This window comes from Aedes albopictus, chromosome 2 (genome assembly GCF_035046485.1).
Source record: "Aedes albopictus strain Foshan chromosome 2, AalbF5, whole genome shotgun sequence".
In the NCBI taxonomy this organism is placed as follows: Eukaryota; Metazoa; Arthropoda; class Insecta; order Diptera; family Culicidae; genus Aedes; species Aedes albopictus.
In genome coordinates this window covers 419,133,043-419,145,640 of record NC_085137.1, presented here as the reverse complement: position 1 = coordinate 419,145,640, position 12,598 = coordinate 419,133,043, and the positions used below count along the sequence as shown (strand labels likewise).

General features: G+C 36.5%; 2 protein-coding genes and 1 long non-coding RNA gene across 3 annotated transcripts in view; 1 reads left to right on the top strand and 2 right to left on the bottom strand.

The window, feature by feature from the left end:
- Positions 1-12,598, bottom strand: part of LOC109417806 (dnaJ homolog subfamily C member 22) — a 263,856-nt gene that overhangs the window by 48,100 nt on the left and 203,158 nt on the right. The gene's annotated exons all lie outside the window — the stretch shown is intronic.
- The window catches only part of LOC109426759 (uncharacterized), a 202,979-nt gene that overhangs the window by 97,704 nt on the left and 92,677 nt on the right, over positions 1-12,598 (top strand). The gene's annotated exons all lie outside the window — the stretch shown is intronic.
- Positions 4,177-6,385, bottom strand: LOC134287349 (uncharacterized). The gene is made up of 3 exons (XR_009997237.1): positions 5,432-6,385; positions 5,269-5,369; positions 4,177-5,202 (listed from the first exon to the last, which is right to left on the bottom strand). It is a non-coding gene; the product is annotated as an uncharacterized LOC134287349 (long non-coding RNA).

Sequence of the window (12,598 nt, the reverse complement as noted above, 5' to 3'; positions counted from 1 at the left end):
TTATTTAGGGATTTCTCCAGGATTTTTTTTTCTAATATCTCCAGAGATTTTGTTAGGTATTCCACCAGGAGTTTCCAGTTATTCCTTCCGGAACATCTTCACAAAATCCATCTATGGATTCTAAAAATATTTCTTTTTTTCAGAAATTCATTCAGAAATTTATTTAAAATTTTCTTCACCTTTTTTTTTAAATTCCTTCTGAATTATTTTCAGCGATGCTTAAGAGACTTCTTAAATATTATTAGAATTACTTCAGAAATTTCGGCAGGGATTTCCTTAAAAGTTGCTCCATGGATTCTTTCAGAAGTTGTCCCAGCAGCTCCTTCACAAATTGATCAAGCGGTTCCTTCAGAGATTCCTCCAGGAATTCATCCTTAGAAATGTACACGTGAAGGGATGCTGGAATCGGGGAACCTTGGCTAACAGCTCTGATTTTACCATGAGAGCACAAAAAATAATTTATCACACATTTTGTCATATGGGTCTAATATGGGAGCTCCACAAAATAATTTATTGATTAAAATGCTCCGCGTTTCAAAAGGGCTGAAAACTCCTGCATTAAAAGTCATCATGATACAAACTGCAAGTATTAAACTGAAACATAAAATCGAAGTACATAAAATCGAGGGTCTATATAATCGAGGGTCCACTAAATCGAGGTATACCTGTACTTCCGACGTTATGTTTAACGCATAGGAAAGGCAGCGGAAGTCAATGAAGTTATTCCGACACCAATTTAGTGCTAAATCCACAATAATTTGTAGGGAGCGTGTGAAAGATTGGTCATACTGTGCTGTGAAGTTAAAAGGAAAACACGTTTATGGTTCTAGCGATATGGTAGGATAAACAATTGGGTTGTTTAGTGAATTAAATATTGACATTTTCGTTATCCTAATCGAAAGAGCTCATTTTTCTGAGTATAACGTGATTTTATTGCGTTCCAATTCCTTCGTTTTGATGGTTAAACAAACAAAACAGTTTTAATTTCCGTGGATAGAATGACAGTTCAATCGATAAAGTGACAGTTCGCCCCGAACAAAAAATTTTCCCCATACAAACTTTAAATGCATTTTAAAAATAGTTCCCGGGCACCAAAAATGATGAAATTTTGGATTTCGACTAATTTTGGGACGGAGATTCCGATTATGCAATAATCTAGATACCCCTAAAGAACCCAATTCACACATACAACAATGTGTTCCTATTAAATTTCTCAAACTAGCCTTCAAATACATCCCAACAACCAGAACTTGTGTTTTACATTGCGTCTTCGATTCCTGGCAGTGCGCACTCAAACGACATTTTCGCTCACGCCGCGCAAATAGTCCAAAAGGCCAAATGTTAAACATTTAGTAAGAAGCTTCTTTCCTGCCTCGTAGACCGTGAATCTGCTTCACTAGTACCTTCCTATGTGCCAATATTTGATTTACATCCCCCTAGGTAGCTAACGCCGCCGCCGCCCGTTACCATCAGTAAACCGCGGGGGGATGACGACAGCATCTCCGGTCCAATCGCGATTCTACCGCAAATGCTACACTAAAATCCCATATAGCCGAGGTGGTAAACGCACGGGTATTCAGCATGACCATGCTGAGGGTGACGGGTTCGATTCCCGGTCGGTCCAGGATCTTTCCGTAAAGGAAATTTCCTTGACTTCCTTGGGCATAGAGTATCTTCGTGCCTGCCACACGATATACACATGCAAAATGGTCATTGGCAGAGGAAGCTCTCAGTTAAAAACTGTGGAAGTGCTCATAGAACACTAAGCTGAGAAGCAGGCTTTGTCCCAGTGAGGACGTTACGCCAAGAAGAGAAGAGGAGGAGCTACACTAAAATCAGTCAGCGATTATGACGCCAGATCAAGCCGCTTTTACTTTCGCACTGAGCGGCGTGGCGCACAGAGTAACAGCAGATAAGCGCATCAAGGATGGAGATGGAATTCGCACCGACGACGGCAATTGACCGCTCGGCTCGCGCTCTATGACGTGTTTGTCCGCCGGAGTAAATACTTTTTCTACGACTCTTCAATTAAACCGCCCGGCCCGGCCGTCCGATGAGGAGAGATGATAGATCCGGTCAGAGCGAATTGAACCCCCAGAGTACTAAATGGTGGGAAAGTTTCAACGGCTGGTGGTCGGTCAGAGAGTGTGCGCGCTGTGATTTCAAATGCGGGGTGTTCTATAGATGTGATGAGCTTCTGCCGCCGCCACCGTCGCCATTGCTCTCGATCGGGAAAATTCTTTTCGAAATTGTTTATAATTAAATGCATGTAATTAGATGGGTTCACCGGATCTGACATTACATGTTAATTGAACGTTTTCCGCAGTTTCAGCGAATAAGGTGTTTGCCAACCGAAGAAAACCATGTGAGCGTTCAGCGATGAAGATCGAAAGGCAAATGAAAAACAAACTTGTTTTTCACGAGTCATCATGAAACGATAATGCGTTTCAATGTTTTCGCGATTCTTTGTTCTAAAATACACATTCTAAATTGATTTACCTAATTTGATAATGTACTCGCAAATGTGAACCCGTTGCAAAACACCGTCTGGTTGAACAAACACCAGCTCTCGCTTGAATACTCCAAGTGAATCTAGATTTTTCTCAAGAACAGTCTAGATTTCATGCCCGGTCTTAATACGGTTTGTACATGATATACAGGCCAATATACAGCTCTTTCATCTTTCCGAATCTTATGTTTACATTAAGGCCCATGCATGGGCCCATGTCATCCAAAAAGCAGACAAATTAATCGGATTTTCTGAAAATCGTATTTTCCTACAGCAGAACTTGTCAAATTACAAAGCCCAGAGCGATGTTAAACTGTAGAGTTGGGTAGCCACCTTGCCCAAGTAACATGTTAAGCCAAATAAATTCAGGGAAATGCTTAGAGTCATCACGAAACTATAACAGTCTCGGTGAAGGTTATACTGATTGCGCTGACTTTTTGTATGCGGTGAGGTACGTAGCAATTTATAATAAAATTACAATCAATTGGTATTAAATTGACTACGATATAAGCGAAATCAGCATTAGCATTAGGCAAGTCGCACAAATTCGTAGGTGGTACAGTCGTATACCGCTGTTATGAGAGTTATCCCCTTCCCATCCGTTACCAATGCACAGAGATTTAGGACTAATCACTTACTCTAAGACAAGATTGGTGCAATCCTCCAACGGCCGAGAGCTGACCTGGCCACGTCCTTGCGGCTGCTGAGGGATGGAAGAGGAAATGCGTAGAGACTTCTCCGTCCTCTTAGGCAATACTGCCTATGATCGCATAACTGTCTCATGTGAATAGGAAACCCAGCAAATATGGGACTGATATGCGATCATGGGTAGCATAGGGTCCTAAAATTAATGACAAAACATCGTTTTTCTTTTGTAAGTAGTCTGATATCCAATGCGTTGATGGGGGGCAGTCTTTTTACCCAGTTTTAATACACATCCAAAAAAAAATCGATATTGTTATGTAAAATCTGGCACAATTGATTTACGTCAAGTTTTTCCATTGAAACAAAACTGTAGCGTCCTCAGCGGTTGGAAAGTGAACTCTTTTGTCAAATGTCTACGTGTCGTACCGTTTATCCCGAAGCTGCTTTTGCTCCTCAATTACACTAAATTCTTTTTTTACACGATCTTTTTTTACGCGGTTTTATTTTACACGATTTTTTTTACACGATTTTCTCGAAATTACGCGATGTGTTTTTGGAAAGATTCTTCTCTCCTGGTCGCAATTTACTTCCGATGGGGCTCAAATTTCTACCAGAGATCTCTCTTATCATCCTTGATACCCTGTCAAAATTTTAGGATGATCCGATAAAAAAAGTTTTGAAAACTTTTTTTACACGATTTTTTTTACGCGGAACAAAAAATCGCGTAAAAACAGAATTTAGTGTAATTGCTTTTTTCGGTTGTTTTTAACGTTGGTTGAAGGTACGTTTAGATCGGACAACCGTGATTGAACATATTGTACGTGCAGTTGAATCCCGGAATTTTCGACTAGTGAAGTTGGATTTTTCTCCAAATCCATGCGTCGGACCTAACTTCGGAAGTGGTGCGCTGTATAACGGACCAGGTTTACTATACAGCGCACCACTTCCGAAGTTAGGTCCGACGCATGGATTTGGAGAAAAATCCAACTTCGCTAGTCGAAAACTCCGATTTTCAACTAAATTGAGAATAATTGTGCCAGTTTAGTGCCGTGGACATCGTTGCGATTCAGGAAATAACGAAAATACAAAGTTATTTTGCTACGTATCTCTTTAGCAGTAACTGCCATTCCTGATCGGCAATGGAAAGAGATAGAACTTGCCGAAAATGCTCCAAAAGTGTCGACTCTACTACCGAACTATTCACAGTTTGCGAAGGAGATTGCGCGGGACTTTATCACGCTAACTGTGTTGGACTAAGCGAAGAAGATGTGTGCACCCTCTCGTTGAACATCATTTGGATGTGCGATATCTGTATCGATAAGTTCCGGAGAGTGAGAGACGGTATCTCATCCGATCCTACAAGCAAACCAACGAACGCAAAAACGATTGCAGAAGAAGTGAAAGAGTTAAAATCAACTGTGGCGGGAATTCTCGAAATGCTGTCGAAAGCTATACCACCGGCTCCAGCAGTCTTCTCGAGTCGTGTTTCGCTGCTTCATTCGACACCCATCGCATCGTCCGAACTACACAACGAAACCGATATGAATGCCCCACACACGCAGAGTAATGAGAAGCTGCGCACTGCAGATGACGACGACGACTTCTCATTGTTTGTCACAAATATTGATGAAAGTGCAACCGAACGGGATATACATGTGATGGTCTCTCGAGCAATAGGTACTCCGCAACCCGAGCGCATCGATGTAGTAAAATTGGCTTCCAAATGGAATCGTTGCAGAAAACCCGATTTTATTTCTTTCAAAGTTGTCATTGATAAGGGATGGAAAACACGAGCTATGGATCCGGGTATATGGCCAAAGAATGTCAAAATAAGAGAATTTGTTAACCTATGTTGGCCGCGCCAACTGGAGGGATCGTCTTCCGAAAAAATGAACCAACGCAAACTTTTGGCTGGTTAAAATTTCCTTTAATATAAAGTTTTGTTATTACGAGATTGACATTGTAATTCATTTTGCTTACGTTTAGTGCCTCTCAAATCTCTTCTACCTCAATTGTCTGGATCAGGTCTCCTCCGTACTTAAGTTTAGCTGCATGAAACATTAGATTTACAACGTTTAGGATATATTTTGATCCATTCACTTATGTGTTCTTACCTTGATAAGTTAGATATTAGTTGTAGGATAAACAATTTTTAGAATAACAAATTGATTACTAGTCACTTGTTGACTAAGAATTTAACGCAGGTAATAGCTATCTGGGTAAGAAAATAATAAATTTCTCGATTTCATTTGCTAAATAAGTTAGTAAATACTTCACTTTTAACTAGATTAAGAACATTTCACGGAATTCAATTATAGGCACGAATTATTCTCAAATAGTTTTCTGATTTTTCACTGCATATTCCACACATCATCATGAATCAGCGTTTTTCTCAACTCCTTTGCTGTCATATCCAGTGATCACGTCAATTGTCCTATCGGACAATAGAATGTCAATTGTACCGACGATCGACGAACCAAGGTCGACGATGTAAGGTGCGTATCGCCCGAGGGGCGTCACAATCACAATGAAACGTGGAAGCCTCATTGTCATTGTCAATGAATTTGAATGTTACTAGTTATTTTGTCACAGATAGTTTTGTCTCTTCTGAATGTAAATGAAATTTGATGATGTTAACTGTGTAGAATGTGATTTGTATGTGTAGGTTTGATTTTTATTTCTGAAAATAGGAAAATTTATGATGATTTTTAAATGTAATATTTTTTTTTTTTTTGCAATAATTGTTTGTAGTTCGTATGCTTTGAATGTAGTTTCGTATCCATAGTTTTAAGTTATTCAATAAGACTTCAAAAGTCAGTTGAATTATGAGTAAATAAACAAAATAAACAAAATAAACTCCATAATGATCAACTTCACCCCGCTGTTCAACTGGAGGAACACCAGAACACTAGTAGAAACTGCTGGACTAATTTCAGTAGGAACTCCTGGTGAACCCTCGGAGAAATCTCATATCAATCTCTGAAGGCACTCCTGGAGGAATTCAAGAAGGAGCTCCTGAATGAATATTGGAAAAAAAACTACAGAAAACATCTGAGAAGAAACTTCCATACGAAAATCAGAAGGAATTTAGAAGGAACTTCTGAAGGAATGCCTGAAAGAATTCATGGAGGAAAATTCGCTGATATTTTTTACCAACTAAAGTTCACCCAGTGTGACTGTGTATAGAAAAATAAATAAAATTAAATTAAATAAGCGGCTATTTTAAAGTGATGGAGAAGCACGGTTATTTCATTACGTACATATTTGAGCACAAAACGTGAATTCTTCAAAAAAAAAATGCAGCTCAAAAACGGATTGAAGAACATATCGATTTTTTTGAAATATGTTATGAAAAAATTGCAAAAAGTTTCGTTGAAAATTCCTGAAACAGTATAGTCGTTGCAGTCCAACATTGTGAAAATCATAAAAAACTGATATTTTTACCATTTCAGCATATTAAAGTTCACTAGACCTGTTTCGAGATATTTTTTCTTAATCTAGAACTAAAAATCTTTTCATTCATAAAAAAAAATACGAATCGGTTCGTTAGTTCAAAAGTTATAATGGTTTAAAAATTAAAGAAGAAAAATATCGTTTTTGGACCACCCTATTTTCAAAATCATTATCCTAATGCGATACAAACAATTTCGGGTCTAATTATTTCTAGTAAAGATTATTCCTACTGAATTTGAGCAAAAGCGGCTATACATATATTAGATTCGTGAGGGCAAACCTTATAAGAGGTGATAGAGGATCATAACTTGAAAATGGTCTAATTTGTATCAGGTTTTAGCCCTCTAGTAACCAACCGCTCCTTTAGACGGGGTAAATTTTGAGCATTTTCGTATTTTTTGCTGCCTGGACAATCAAAACATAAATATTTTTGCTGATATTATAGGACTGTTCTGTATTTTTTAAAAAAGGTTTTAGGAATCTCTTAAAGTAAGTTTTTATTTATTTCTAAATCATTGAAAAATTGATGATTAAACCACATTTTAGATGTCATCATTTCTTTTGTAACAGTTCAATTATAGGGTAGTGGAGGTATTTTGGACCGGGCAGGTATTTTGGCCCACCTAGGGAGTTTTATGATATTTATCACATAATCTCTACTAAATCTTGGTAAATTTTAATTGGAACACGAAAAGTATTCAACTATGTCATGGCCTTTATTTTGGATGTCAGTTAAATATGCTGTTCAGTATTAAAAATAGAGAAAATGTTTTCACTTCCAATGAAACGCACCGAAAAGCACCAAAAACAAAGAAGGTGACAAATTTGTAGTCGGCTTCGAAGAGGTATTAAATTTAACAAATAAATATTTATTTCATGTGAATGTAGTTAGGGCATTGTAAGAACTCAAAATAAACTGTTCTTAACCTCGGTGGAGCGATAATATTTACTAAAATGGAGGTTTGAGCTATGGCCAAAATATGTTCAACATAATCAGATGTGAACATATTTTGGACCACCTGTCAGATCCATCTCTCCAGTTCCTTCTTAAGGGAGAAAATATTCATGCCAATGTATTTAATGTACTCTAAAAACAGATAAATAGAATAAGTTGGGACCTCCCGTGATCTGGGTTGTTATACGTTTATTTTACAATGAGATTGTTGTGGGTTCGATTTGTTCTAACAACTTTTCGCCAAGTTAAAAATTTTGATTTGATTTGTGTTTTAACAACTTTTCAACAAGTTGAAGTTTTCAGGTGTTCAGTCACCTAGTTTAGAAAAGTTGTCCTTCTCGTCAATCAGTTGATGACTGAGACAATGTGTTATCTAATGTATGTTTGACAATTTACGTTTCATTCAAATTACTTTATTTTTGATGGCCTTTCCACTCATTACAATATGTGTGGAACGCCTTTATATTTAGCAAAATCACTAAACTTTCACACTTCTAGAATGCGTTACGTAATTTATGCATGGTGACTGACGTCATGCAATAGTTAATAAATACACGTTTTGCGTAACATTTTTTATGAAACATCATACATAAGTGACCCGATTTTGTCAGCCCCTTTTCGGAACACATTTTCTGCTCTCTTCAAAAACTTGAACAGTTTTTCAAATTTTTTATTCCTCTATGTTCTGCATCTCAGCTGTAGTTTGATGATAAATAATAATAAATTGCTTAAATTGTGATCGTAAGATAATGAGAGCAAAAAGTTCGTCGCAAAATGGGGCTGACAAAATCGGGTCCTTACTGTACTACAATGCGTAAAAACTGGCAATTGCAACAACATTTCATCTTTTTTTACCGTTACTTAATTTTTAAACGTTCCCTGCCTAAAAAATGAATAGAAAAGATGTAAACTTCACGTAGTTTTAACTATGTTTAAATTTTTGCTGAGGTGGCTTTCATTTCATCAATCAATTGAAGTTTAATTTGGTGGGCCAAAATATGTGCACTTGATGGTCCAAAATAAAATCAGGAGGTCCAAAATACAAGCCCGAGATCCTTCAGGAGTTTTGATATTTATTGTATTTAATACAACAATTTTAAGTTCTGTTTGGCCTTTTTCGACAGAAAACATGTTGCTCTACGTAATGCCTACTGAAATTATCCATATTTTGAAGGGGAAACTTTCTTTTTTCGCTGAATTGTTCTTCCACTTCCTAAAGGGGTCCAAAATACCTCCCTTACCCTATCTCCGGATTCAATGAACCAATGCTCAAGCGTTCATGACTTATATAATAAGCTTCCAAAACCTTTTGACATAACCTAAAATTGTTACCATGGAAGAAAATTATAGCGTTTTTTTTTTTTTGTTCGGGTGAGCCACTGCGACCAGTATTTAGATCTTTTGTGGCATTACCCGTATCCTTAGTATTTAGTGCATGTCGTACTACTCCATTGTCATTGAGAGGCAATGAAGCATCGATTTCTGTACAGTTCCTGTTTGTTATCCCAGAGGTGCAAGAAATCGATTGCGATGAAAAGGTCCCGTTATCATAGAGATTTAAATCCCAGTGAAAGAGCGCCCCTAATCAAACACAATCTATTTGTATTCTGAGAAACACAAAACGGTGGTACTGATATTTATCCATGCATCGGAACTCTAGCCCCATCCATGTCTTGCTTCTAGTTTAGTCCCAGGACAACATAGAAAAACCCGGGACTTTAGGCTAGTTGCAAAACTCTGTCAAATTAGAGAATGTATTCTGCAATAAGAATGCACGTGAGTCCTTGAATTACCACAACATAACAGTCCTTGATAGGTTAGTACGCAGTTAGATACGTAAAGCATGTTTGTTTTCCTAACATCAAGTGTAGTCTCGGGTGGGCAAAGTCCGATTCTTTAACTATCAGCAAGGCAGAATAAATGCAATTTTAGAAACTGTCACTAGTAACAAGGACTTTATACCATGAATCCTTATTACCAAAATACATTACCCCAACTTGACAAACCGGATGTCACTAGGGTTCGGTTTGGTAGATCTTGAACCGTAACGCAACACATAAAGGCGATCTACCTACGTTACCTTGGATTGGGGTTCCCTGTTTGGTGGACTTTTACCCCCGGAACAGGTGGTCCGTAGTGTTATTCTTAGCCAATTGAGACAACCGCTACCGACACTACACAGCTATCTAGGCTGATCGGGAAAAGAAGTTAACATTGATGGTTAACTTCTAAACGAGCCCGTTCAGCGTTTAGTTTATTTTTCTGATATAACACCAAATTATATTAAATTTCAACATCGCTTCAAAATTCAAGATGATAATTACATATAGTTTATTTGAATTCTCTCTAATTGACTTCAATATGGATATGTTTTGACAGAAAGTAACAAAATAACCTGAAATAAATTGAAAAAGTAATGGGAAGCATATTAAAATTAGACACATTTTCTAAAAAAATCATAAAATAAATCAAATCGCTGTTTCTTTTTTTTATTAATAATTTCAAGTTATGTCAATTTTATTCAAAGCTCATTACAGTAGACGTTTGAGAACTGCAACATGTTTACGTTTCACTTAGCGAACGAAATTTGGTAACTGTAACGTCAGATAAGCGTCAACAACCCATCAATTGACGTTAAATGAACGAGAAATTTATTCGATTGTTCATTTGGGCTAACTTGGCGCACCGTTTTGACGGATAGCGGTACGATAACTGCAAATTTGTTGCACTTACCGGACTTGCAGTTAAAAAGCATTGCAGTTAAACCCTTTGCACCGACCGAACGTCTATTGTATATGAGTCATAAACACTCAAAATTGCATTGCATCGGTTCATTGAATCTGGAGATATAACAGTTCAAAATTGGCTATCAGATAGTTATGACTTTTATAGAATCTTTCTAACTCCATGTAGAAATGCCCGATCTTTCCCAAATTTTAACCATATTGTGTATGGTCGATATCGACCATACACAACTAATTAAAGAGCTTCCAGAAAAAAAAATAGATTTTTTGATGCACTTTTTAAAAAGTTACAGCTATTTCACCATTTTATGCAAAGTGAAATTGTTGCCTGTCCCGATCATTTTGTCTGTACACTCTTAAATTTCCTTAAAGTTACTCGAAAAAAAAATTCCATGGAAAAAAAATAATAAAAATATTTCAAAAATAATCATAAAATCGAAAACATTGATTTTATGATTATTTTTGAAATATTTTTATTATTTTTTTTTTCCATGGATTTTTTTTTCGTATAACTTTAAGGAAATTTAGGAGTGTACAGACAAAATGATCGGGACAGGCAACAATTTCACTTTGCATAAAATGGTGAAATAGCTGTAACTTAAAAAAAAAATCTTAAAAAATTGGTATCCCAAATAGGATTCTAGGAAAAATATAGAAGTGTAGAGATGTTCAAAAATAAAAACAACAAAAATCAAAAATCAAAAATCGAAATTCATAAAATTGCTTATTAAAAAGAAACATTTAAAAAAATGTTCAACTCGTTTTTAGATGACGGAAATTGTTATGTATATCAAAAAAAAAATTGGTTGACTCTCATTCGAAAGATTATTAAACTTTTAAACCCGTTAATTCTGTTAAAAAAGACTTCGTTTTATAGAGCGAAGAAACTTAAAAGTAGTATTTTTCTGCTTGTTTTTGTCAATTATCTATGAAAAATGTGTGATAAACTACACTCTCTTGTGAGGCAAAGTTGTATTCCATATTCACTCTACAATTCGTTTGTTGACACCAAACTTCTAGCTCTTGTCGTTTTCTTACATTTTTTATTTAAACATCGCATTTTGGATAAAACAAAATACAACCGCCAATGTCGCAGGTAATGGCGGATTTTTGCGCACTGTGCCACTCGAGTTTGTAACGCACGCACACCACATTGGCATGGTTTATTTTGCGAATCCCGTTATCTTGGGAGTCTCATGTTGATTTCGGTAGTAAACTGGTGATTCCTAGTTTGTGAATATGCTACAAGTTTGATGGGAAATACTGAATGAATAAATCGACTAACAATATTTTAATATTGTACAATATCTGAAACATTAAATTTGGGAATCCTTCAAGAAAATGAAAAAAAGATCGGGAATCGATCCTGTTATCCTCAGAACAGTATTGCAGTATGCCCACGTGTTAACCGTTTCGGCTAAGGCCTGTACTCGAAAAAAAATGTAAAACTTTTGATTGAACGCATCCAAACAGCTGATTTTTTGAACAGTTACTGTACAGCATGTGTAGATGAAAATTTCATAAAAATCGGTAAAGTATTGGCAAAGATATCGCAGACGTAAAAATGTGATTTTTTGAATTTGATGCCACCGAAAATTCTTTTTTACTCTTTTAGCTCTAGAGGCGGAAATTCTCAACCGCCTTTGATGATTTTTTTTTTCTGTATGTAAAGGGAAACATTATGAGGTAATTTCATTCAATTTGATCTGACCTATAAAAAAGTTGTGGTCGTATATGCGGCCAAATGTCGCAATAATCAAACATGTTTTCTTTATTGTGATATTCAACGTGTTCTAACTTTGTTCATCCAAAATGGCTCAAAATTTTACTGAGAACAGTTGAATATACACTATCCGTCATAAGTACGGACTCACAAAAAGTATTGCAGCAATATTGCATCACACTGACTCACTTAGATATCTCCAAAACCTGAGGACTTACGAAGATGCTGTCTTCAGGAAAGTTATTCAGAAGACCAAATGCAACAACTTTTCTGAAGGCATCATTTTTGTAAGTGTTCTGGTTTTAGAGATATCGAGGTGAGTCAGGGTGATGCAATATTGTTGCAATACTTTTTGTGAGTCCGTACTTATGACGGATAGTGTAACGCTGTCAAATTTTGACAAGATTCGGGGCAGTATGGACAGTTCTACAGTCCTAATAGTGCACACGGACCTCAGCTTTATTAAAAAATGCATAAATTTACTCAGACGCGGTTTAAGTTTTGATTTCTAGAAAAAAAAGTGCCGAACCGATTTTGATGAAATTATCACCACTTTAATATGTATTAGG